At 37.9% G+C, this 11,591-nt stretch overlaps 1 pseudogene; it reads right to left on the bottom strand.

Annotated features, from left to right (window-relative positions):
• Positions 1 to 8,102: 8,102 nt before the first annotated feature.
• Positions 8,103 to 9,378, bottom strand: LOC123783179 (RNA-binding protein EWS pseudogene; annotated as a pseudogene).
• Positions 9,379 to 11,591: the final 2,213 nt, after the last annotated feature.

Genomic DNA, 11,591 nt, shown 5'->3' with positions numbered 1-11,591 from the left:
AGAGAAGGAAAGGAGAATGTGTTAGTTAGGGTTAGCTATTTGTTGTAATAGATTGACCTCAATCTATGTAATAGCTGAAAAAAAATAGAAGTTCATTTCTTGCTTATGAAATAATCTAATTGGTTCCAGGTTATGGGGATGGAAGGATGTGAACTCCATTCTACACAGTCATTAGGGATCCAGGCTGATGGAGCCTCTGCCATCTAAAACACCCAACTTCCCAGATCACTATGGGCATTGCATCTAGCTGGTATAGAAGAAAGAACATGGAGGAGCTTTGATTAGTCAAGCCTGAAAGTGGCTTACAGCAATTCTACAATATTCTATTGCATAAGACATAGTTACATGGCTGTACTTAACTAAGTTGGGCAGGAAAATATAGCTCAGGACAGGGCAAATTCTTCCCAATGGCACTGTACTATAAAAGGGAGCATAAATGTTTGGTGGTCAGCTAGACATCTCTGCCCACAAAGAGGAACTTTTCCTTGAAACTCCATAGCTTCTTATAGAACAGGGGAATGGTGGTAGCACTAGAGTATACCTAGCAGTATGCTAGGCATAGTATTTGTCTGAGCCTTTTCATATTCCCAGCCCATATGGCTCAGCCAAATATGAAGATGAAATTGATGATAGTGAAAATTACTAACCCTTCAACGCATTACTGAAAATTTTGTGGAATTTTAGTCTCTAGGATAGATACAGGAAGAACTCCATTTCCACCTAGGATATAGATAACAAACAAGAACATCGTTCCCATCATATTAATAAGAAAAACTACAGATAAAATACAAAATCATCATTTTTCTTGAACCCATCAGATAGTCGAGTCCACAGGGCAACCTGGTAGCCTAGAATCCTAGAATCTCAGCCCCTCTAAGAATATAGTATACAAACTCTGGCTCACCTTTGGCAGAGCATAGGAAGAAGAGATGCCGATTGCCGTACAAACACATAAGAATTAAGCTAAAATTCTGAACAAATTGTGAAAATCTGTCTTTGATCTAATGGACAGTATGGATCCTCTGGGAGCCATAGACACAAAGGGAGTTTACACTTACTCATAAGCTTTTCTACATAGACCTCCACTGGGTCTCATGAGAAAGATTAGAGTCAGGGCAGGGACCCAGAGTGAGTCTTCCTCAGTGGTAAATGATTGGAGGAGGGAAGTACAGTTGCTGTGGGAAAGTCACAAATCCCCACTTAGATGCTTTTCTAAGGAAAAAATACCTCAAGTCACTGGGGAAGGGGCAGAAATTCTGTACCCTCAGGGCAAGATGAAGGCTCACTGCAACTAGAGAAAGGGTCAAAGAAAAAGACCCTATTATTGTTGGAGAGGCAGGGAACAGTTCTGGGCTCAGGATCCTGTATTAATGCTATCAGAATTCTCCTACCACTGGGAAAGATGCAAAAAAGTTCCACACAAGGCTTGCCAAAGATATAAGATAGTTTGGCTGCCATGGAAAGGAGAGGCAGGACCACTTATGAACCCCACCCTTCTCAGAAATACAAGAAGACTGAAGTTGAAACAGAATAACACCTAGCCACACTGAGTAACAAGCAATAGCAGTCAACTCCTTGGGGTTAGACAAGAGTGTAGAGAAAGTCACCTTTGTGGTGCAGGTACACAGGGAGGGCTAAAAGCTGAGGGTAGAGCAGCAGCATTGAGAAAAACCTTCTGGTACCCAAGCCCTAACCCAAGTATAAGCTGCTACTATAGAATTTTGAAGCCAGTTGTCCACAGAAGCTAACCATAGCAACAAAACCTAGTTCAACTGCTAACTAGACTCCACACACAGAGCCTAGCAGAAGAGGTATGTCCATTTCCAGGCAAAAAAATGTTATTTATCTCAGTCACTAGTATCCTACATACAATGTCTGGTGTTCAATCAAAAATGAGACAAATAAGAAGACGAGGAAAAACAGCCCACTGTCATGAGATAAAGCGATCAAGAGAACCAGACCCAGAGATGACTCAGATGTTGGAACTATCAGACAGGTAATTTAAACTATTATTAATATGCAAAATGTTCTAGTTAAAGGTAGACAATATGCATGAACTTATATGGAATTTCAGAGAAAAGATGGAAACAGTAAGAAAACATTTAATGGGAATTCAGGAAATAAAACAAGATGGACATAGAGATAAATAAAGATTTCTTATATCTGACACCAAGTTAAAACGCACTGAGATGCTACTACATACCTGTCAAAATGTTTAAAATTTAAAAGACCCAACTCTACCACATGCTGGCCAATATGTAGAACAGATGGAACTCTCATACATTGCTGATGATAATACAAAATGATACAGCCACTTTAGAATACAGCTGGCAGGTTTTTAAAAATAAAGTTAAATATACACTTACAATATTAACCCAGAAACCTGTATGTGAATATTTATAGTGACTTTATTCATAACTACCAGAAGCTGGAAACAGCCCATTGTCCTCCAGTTGGTGAATGGATAAACAAAGTGTCATATTCATACAATGGAATACTATTCAGCAGTAAAAGAAAAAACTACTGATACATCCAGAAAGTTGGATAAATATCAAAGGTATTATGCCAAGTAAAAGGAGAAAAGCTAGAAGAGCTGTATACTGTATGATTCCATTCATAGGACATTCTGGAAAAGACCAAAGTATAAAGACAAAAAACAAATCAGAGGGTGCAAGGGCTGGGGGTATATGGAGGTTTTGACTATAAAAGAAATTGTTTGGGTGATGGACTCATTCTATATCTTGAATGTAGTGGTAGTTATACAACTTCAGGCTTTTATCCAAATTCATAGAACTGTCCACTAAAAAAACAGCAAATTGTTACACTAAAAAACAATAAGCCACTGCAAAAAGATACAATAATTGAGACAGGGACTCTGTTGTACAGATTTTTTTCAATCCTCTAGTATACTCTCTTGAAAAAATACCAGGTGTTTCTGGCTCACGGTTACCCATAAGGGTGCAACCAAGCCAGACTGCAACCATCTCAAGACCCTACTTGAGCTTGAGGATCCACTTCCAAACTCACTCACAGGGGCACAGCATTGGTTCAGCAATGCATGGGCCCCTCACAACAGAGCTTCCCCTAGATTGAGTGATGAGAGAGAGAGAGAGAGCAGTGTCTTTTATAACATAGTCTCAGAAATAACATTCCATCATTTTTTTAATGTTTTTTTATTACATTATGTTAGTCACCATACAGTACATCCCTAGTTTCTGATGCAAGGTTCGATGATTCATTAGTTGTGTATAACACCCAGTGTCCATCATTTTTGCCATATTCTATTGGCCATGCCTGGTATAAGATAGAAAGGACTCCACAAGTTGTGCATATCAGGAGGTAGGGATTGTTGATGGCATCTTAGAGGCTGGCTATCATAGGCAGGGATCTCTGCATTTATAAATAAATACAGGTATGCCAATCCATATTCAAGTTGTAACTTTATTGAATTGTAACAGATTATTTCATAGAACTTAGAGGAGTGGAAAACATTGATAAAGTGTTATTCCAACTAAGGAGAAACTCCTTTTTAGCTACATGAAAATATCAGTTTAGTTATCTAGACTCAGAATCACAGTTTATTCTATATCTATTTTTACCTCTATATTTTAGATTTATTCAGCTGCTGAGTGTGAAAAAAGGCCTATTTAACATTATCACAGGTATGAGTAAATCTGAAAAACACTCTTTGAACTCATATATAGTAATTCTAGGAATAAGAAAATAGTTTATTAAGTTAGAAGATTAAGCCAACCTAATCAGATAAGTTTAATAATAAGTGTATATTTTAGCCACACATGCAGAAATTGTGTAAATTGACAAAAATGAAGGTGAATGTGTAGGCCAAGTAAACATTTTAAAAAAATCAAAGCCCTGTTTCCAACATAGTTCCACCATCTTTTTATCGAAGAGCATGCCATCTACACAACCACATTTCCTAAATCTCAAGGACAGGTTTTATAATTTTATTCATTTTTGCTACAGAATTGACTTTTTTCCAAAAAAATTATAAATGCTTTATAAATTTGTGGCAATTTTAAAAGTGAGGCTAAAATCATTAAAATATAATGAAATGTCTTCTAGCACCTTAAAAATTATTAATTATAATTATGATACTCTAGATTGTAATATATACATTTATTAAATGTCTTAGAAAAATAGCATGATAGTTTTATTTATTTCATCTGTAGATCACTAAAAAGAACTCATATTTAACCATTGAAGTCCAGCCCTTCAAAGCTTCTTAAAACAGATACATTTTGAGATGATTATGACCTTGTCTGGATGTTGCCATTACATTCTCGTTTTTATTATACTACTTGTTGGGCAGCCAGTTCACATATAACAACTTTCGTTTCTTTCCTTCTGGAAATGAACTTTCACTCAAAGATGGAAAGGTATTAAAAGCACGAATGGTCTTCCACCATGTTTTGTTTGCCCTGTGTCCTATCCTACTGCTTCGGTATCCAGTCCAAAAGGTCGTAGCTCCACAAGGAAGGCTGTTGTCACATAACTGTTTCAAGCTTATGAGAAGATCTTTTGCAGAACAGCCCAGCCAGGCATTGTGTCCCTGGGCTTTCTAAAAAGCTTAGATAAAAAGTTTAGATAAAAACACAGTGGGTCTCAAAGGTCTCTATTGTGCTCTCCAAATTGGGGTTGATATAGCAGCTGTGTGGGTTTAAAGGGGCTTCATTTCCAGGTCCTCAAATTCCATATTATTCATGCCTAAATCTTATCTGCCTGAAAACCCATGCTTGATAAGGGCTCTGTGCCCAGTCTCTTTCCCAGTTTCTTATTCCCAGTCACCTTTACCCTACTTCATAAAATAAAGGCAAATCCGTCACTCATTTGGAATCCCCAGGGTACAAGTGCCTCCAGAGAAGCCACCTTGATCAAAGCAGTGGTCTGTGTTTCAGCTGCATAATTTCAAGAAAGAGGAGATAAAAATTCCCCCAAGTATTTCTGCTGATCAATTTACATTTTCAAGAATTAGAGACATGTATTGCAACTGAGTATTTTATATTTTCTTATACATTCATTAGGACTCATAAAATTTATAATTAACTATTTCATAAAGATGATTAGTTAAGGAAAATCTATATTCATTTTTTACTTGGATGCATTTAATTTCCTGCTTGTTCTCATTGGTCAACTACTTTCTACCAGTTTATTTTATCCTGTAACGTACTTCTCAGAAGTATATTAGCTTAACAAGAATGGTTTGTGGATTCTATGGTATACAGTCATTAATACATCTTTTGAAAGCCCTATGCATAAAAATAGCTAATAACTTATTTTTGCTGTCAATTCCACAGAATCCGGTCACATTCTAGCAATAAGTAATACATAACTATTGATATATGCACTAATTAAAAAGGGAAAAAGGAGATCCACATCATTAAGAGATACAATTCTAGTAACATTTCACTTATCATGCTTGATAATTATTAAATTTAACAACGCACTTATGTTATGTTCAATTGTATCTAATAACTGTGATGGTAACTTAAATCCAGAAGAAAATTTTAACACTCAGCTTTATCAACACAGGAGGCATATATTTTAAATTTCAACATACACATATTTTTTGTTGCAGAAAAGTATGATAAGATGATTAAATTTTTAAAACTTGCAAATATAAAGAACAAAATTCTGTGGGTAAAGTAAAATAGAAATTCAAATTCAAGGAGAAAGGAACAAAGTAAAATTTCCTAGTGTTAGAAAAGAGAGTGCTCATGTGTTTTTTTAATATATATTGAGATAAAATTGATGTATAACATTAGTTTCAGGTGTACAACATAATGATTTGATATAAGTATATATTACAAAATGAGCACCACAATAAATCTAGTTAACACCTGTTGCCACACATCATTATAAATTTTTTTCTTATGATGAGCACTTTTAAGATCTCTTCTCTTAACTTTTATACAATATAATCTCATTAACGATAGTTGTCAAGCTGTACATTACATTACCATGACTTATTTTAAAACTAGAAATTTGTCCCTTTTGATCACTTTTACTCATTTTGCCACTGCCCCTACTCGCCCATCTCCTACTTCCCACCCCCCACCTATGTCAACCAACATGTGTTCTGTATCTGTGGGATCATTACAATATTTGTTTTTCTCTGATTTAGTTTGCTTAGCATAATGCCCTCAAGATCCATCCATGTTATCACTAATGACATATTCATATGTTTTTAAAAGTAATAAGTGCATATAAAATTGCTCTCATAATTATATTGTATACATCAAAGAGTGATGTAATAGGTTTTTGTTAAAATATCAATATTTACAATATGATTACATCCTTTGCTACTATTTAAATTTATGACAAAATTTTCAGATGTTAATATAAAAATGTGCGAGAAGTCACATCATTTTTCAAAACTATTTAAGGAGTATACAAACAAAAAAAGAAAAAAGAAAGGGAGGGAGAAAGAAAGAGAAAGAGAAAAGAAAGAAAGAAAGAAAAAGAAAGAAAGAGAAAGAAGGATGGGAGGGAAAAAAAGAGAGAGAGAGAATTATTACTCTAATTAAGTGAAATAAGTCAGTGGCTCCAATATTCTGTTCCAAGATCTATTGTAAAATTGGGCATTTCTTTTCATTTCTTCGTTTCTCTTCATTTTGCCAAATATAAAATAGGCATGATAATACTTTCCTTGTGGTCAGAGATGTGAGTAGAATTCTTACAAGAAAAGAAACCTATGGAATACTAAACCATGTTGTATGCTAAGTTACATGTAAACTACTAACAACAACAAAATATGAGATAGGCAGGTGTTCATATTTCTTAATCTTCTATAATCTTGGCCCCTTCTTTTGAGCCAAGAGTTCTTAACAGAATTCTAGAAGTTTATAGATACATAGATTGCCTGGACCTCAAGTCCTGTTCTCATTACCAAGTGGTACTAACTACAGTTCCTTCTTTAAGGAAATGAAATATATTATTTTATTTGCACATTTAACAAAAATAGTGTTCAGCATTTCCTGTGGACCTAGCCTGTACTAAATCACTAGGCAGTGAAGTGGGATCACCTTATGTGGGAGTATAAACGGTGAAGGGTGGAGTGTAGGTACAACTAGGGATAAAAGAGGAGATTAATGCAGTATCTTGGAACTCGGAGGCTGGAAGTGGATCTGGAAGTTCTGGAAAGACACCGAAAGTTTACACAGTTCTTAATCTCAGTCGCTCTTAAAGATATCCTCTAAGCCGTGAGGACAATTACAGAGATTGAATGCGAGAAGAAAATGTCAATTGAAATTTGGCATAAGTCAAAAATACAGTCTAGGCTTAAAGGTGATTATCTCTGAGCTTACCTTTACAACGCAGAAAATAATTTTAGTTATGTAGTAGAAGTAAAAGTAAAAATAGTTGAATGAAAAAACTTTCGGGGCTCCTGGGTGGCGCAGTCGCTAAGCGTCTGCCTTCGGCTCAGGGCATGATCCCGGCGTTACGGGATCGAGTCCCACATCAGGCTCCTCCGCTGTGAGCCTGCTTCTTCCTCTCCCACTCCCCCTGCTTGTGTTCCCTCTCTCGCAGGCTGTCTCTATCTCTGTCAAATAAATAAATAAAATCTTTTAAAAAAAAGAAAAGAAAAAAGAAAAAACTTTCAACAACTCTTCCAACAATAGCCTTTATCAGAAGGTTATATTCCAAGCCCAGAATTAAATTAAGACGATTTAGTTACATGATTGTGATTGCTTAATGGCACCAGTGTTCTCCACAATTTGGATGTAACAACTAATCCAGCTAAGAATGAGAACATCTTTGCTTCTGAAGGGAATGCTTTGCATCCTTCAAGGGTGGCAGGGAAGGGTAGGGCAGGGAAGACGTAAAGGTTGAGAACACCTGTGATGAGTCTTTGGACAACGTCACTAATTTTTGGCACCTCCAGCAGAGGGCAGGCAGGTATAGGGAAAAGAGGGGAAACCCATTTCTCAATTTCATTTACAGGCAGTCCTTTGTACAATAATGCAGCACCATAAAAATGGCCATGAAAGCTGAAACTGCAAAGCACTCTTTTTTTTCCATTTAAATTGTTTTAATGTTTCTTCACAAATGGTGAGAAATACTAAAGTACAGACAAGGAGTAATCATAATGTTGTGGGTTTTCCTATTTCCTTGTGCAAGTAGATATGGATCATGGGTTGTCCGGTTCTCTTGTTCATCTTAACAACTCCACACTGCTTAAAGAAGTCTGCCAGATCATCTAGAGTCCCATTGTCATTTCAGTCTTGCACATAAATTGCACTGTTGTTAGAGTTTTCATCTCGATCTACAGATGGGCCTAGATCAAGATCCGGTCCTTCGTCCATGGGTCCATCAGGCTTATTGAAGCCACTTCGCTCTCCAGCACCCATTCCACTGCGTCTTCCTCCCCACTCACCTCTGCTCATGCCTCCTCCAATCAAATCCCCATCTTCCTCTGCCCTGTTTATCAGGGCCACTCATGCTCTGGTTCTCTCCTGATATGGAAAATCTTTCAGACTCCTGCCCATAAACACCCATGCTATGGGGTAGTCCTGTCAGAATGAACTCTGCTGCCCTTAGCTGCTGCTCTGTTGGATATATTGACTTGGAGCCTGGCTGTAGGATTCAGTTTGGGGGTGGTGGAGAGGGTTGGAGGGTGATAATTAGTGGGTGGCTGCTGCCCATAGCTGCTTTGTTGACCATAGCCTCTTTGCTGTCCATAGCTGTTCTGCTGCCCATAGGTGTTCTGCTGAGAGTAACTGTTCTGATCATAACTAGTTGTTCAGCTATGTAGAGGAATAGCTGATAGGAAGATAAGATGGTGGTGCCGTGACTGGCTGCATGGATAGCCCCCAAGTACCTGGGGATAACTGTAGTTACTCTGTCCATATCCTAGGCTGGGCTGGTTGTAAGCCCCTGTGCTAGACTGAGGTTGACTAGTCTCAGCAGGTTGTTACCATCCTGCAGTCTTGCAGGTGCAGTGGCTGCTGGCTGCTGCCCATAGGCTGGGTAAACAGGCTGAGTGCCATATGCAGACTGAGCTGCATAGGAGACCTGGATAGTAGTGACTGTAGCAGTGGTTGTATCATAAGCACCAGTGCCATACCCCTGGACAGGCTGACTATACACCTGGGGTGGGGGAGCAGTTGGAGTCTGTCCAGCTGGGGTGGAGGAGCAGGAGTCTGTCCATAAGAGGTTGCAAGGTGGTCAGCCCATAGGTCTCAATGGTCTGAGCCTGGGTATAGCTGATATCTGTGGGCTGTCCATAGGTTCCATAACTTTTCTGCCCATATGCCCGGGTGGTCTGTGCATATCCTTGAGTGATTTGGGTGGTGTATGTGCACTGTAGTCCTTCTGGGCTGCAGCTTGGCTGTAGGTACTGTAATCCATGGACGCCATTTTTGTTCCTTCTTTCTTGTTCTCTCAACGTCCATCTCCCTCTGGCTTTCCCTCTAGGTCCCGCAATCTGCAACGCCGTCTTAAAGCTGAAATTATGATTGTTCTATGACCTTTAAAATTTTTGTCAAAACATTAAAACTCTTACTGTTAGTTATAAACATATGGGGAAATGAAATAATAGTAAAATTAGTACTATATGACACATTATAATTTAAAACATTAGAAACATTAAGTTAAAGTGTTTTGTTATCAAGAGTACTTTTAAGCATGAGAGAGACTATGGACTCTGAGAAACAAACTGAGGGCTTCAGAAGGGAGGGGGGAGGGGGAATGGGATAGGCAGGTGATGGGTAGTAAGGAGGGCACGTATTGCATGGTGCACTGGGTGTTATACGCAACTAATGATTCATCGAACTTTACATCAAAAAAATAAATATATAAAAATAAATTTAAAAAACAGTACTTTGAACAATGCTTGCCTCGCTGTTGTAGAACTTACAGTAGGAAACAAGCATCTTTTCTGTGTCTTGGCTAATTTCTAAATTTAGAACAGTTTCTAATATGTTATCCTTTGCACTTTCAATGTCAGTATCTTCAAGAGTTCCTTTACCAACAGCTCTTAGGGACTCATGTACTCTGGAAGGATACATCACACGCTGTTTCAACAACTAGTCTCGCCTCAGGTACCAAACCAGTGACCCCCAAATATGCACGAATTTACAGATCTTCACCAGTCCCTACCCAGACCCCCTGCTAACTTCTATCTAAACCACCCCATGACTAACTTCTTTGCAACTGACCTTGTGCCACCCAATTACTCAAGCCCTTAAGGAACTCATTTGACTGAATTCATTTGGACAGTTGCCACCTGCCCAATGAATTTCTATCAAACTCTGCTTTGAAATTTTTTTGAATCAAAATATATTATCAGTTTTCTATCAAGAAAACTTTTTGTAGGGACTTTGATGCACAATTATGGATAGAAACCTCAGAAGAAATGGCTGGCAGACCAGAAAATGCTTGTGTCTGGGGAGCAGATATTAGGAGTTGAGGGAGGATGGAACAAACAACTGATTTTTTTTGTTGTAAGCCATGACTTTTTGAATTATGTGCATCTATTACATTGTTACAAATGAAAATTAAAAAGGAAAATTCTTTAAAAGTACATTTATTTCCTCTGAAATAAAGCAACAATATTCAGTTAAACTTGGCGAATGTTTCTGGAACATCTATTACGTGCCCAGTGCTGTGCTAGGCCACAGGAAAACAAACCCGACCTGCCTGCAAACAGGTCACAGACACCGGAATTCCTCCCAGAGAATCTGCATGGTCTTGTGGAATGAGAATCCAGTGCATTGCTTTTAACTTTCACAATCAGAGTATTAAAAACTTCAGACAAGGTCTATATTTGAAATCAGGTATCTTAGAAAAAATATGAAAGATCCCATTGTCTATTTGCAGGAATTGAGGGTTATTCCCAAGCCCACATTTATTCATAGTTCAGATTCACTAGGAAGCTCTGATTTTACTCAGTTGAGGTCTCCTGATAATTACTCTCTTGAAAGTAAGTTTTCCATGCCATTTATTAAGTCCTTGGTATGCTCATCTCTTGCAAATTTTTATTCTCTCATAGAAAATGGTACATTTATCTTGCCATAAAAAATTGCATAATTAAATTTCTAGCCACCCAATTGCAACAACCAGAAATGAAAGATTTGTTGTTATGGCTACTATAATTCTTTATTGTTTATTGAATACCAATAAATTCCAGGGATATAAGACATATACTAATGTATAATGGCTTTTGAAATGTGTTCCTAAAATATTAAGGGATGCATTCCTTACTTAAAAGGCAAAATCTCTAGAGAAGGTTTTGAGTCAAGGCATTCTTTTTAAATCTCTCCCCAAATCGCATCTCTTTTTAGCACCAGCTCTTCCTATTCAGCAATTCTCACCCTGGTCACGTATTAGAATCCTCTGGGAGCTGCTAAAAGAAAAAAGAGAGAGAGACAAACAAAAAAACAGTCCCTAGAGCCCACCGCTAAGAAATTTTGATTTCCTGGGTCATGGGAGGAACCTGGTCACATGTGACGTCTAATATGTCTAGGGTGGGGGCAAGGGTGGCAGAGAAAGGCAAACCATAAAACACTCTTAACTGCACAGAACCAACTGAGGGTTGCTGGAGGGGTGGTGGGCAGGTGGATGGGTTAAAT

This window comes from Ursus americanus, chromosome 1 (assembly GCF_024610735.1).
Source record: "Ursus americanus isolate L20-20 chromosome 1, mUrsAme1.1.p, whole genome shotgun sequence".
Taxonomy (NCBI): domain Eukaryota; kingdom Metazoa; phylum Chordata; class Mammalia; order Carnivora; family Ursidae; genus Ursus; species Ursus americanus.
Note: the sequence above shows the minus strand (reverse complement) of the source record. Positions and strands in the feature narration are given on the sequence as shown.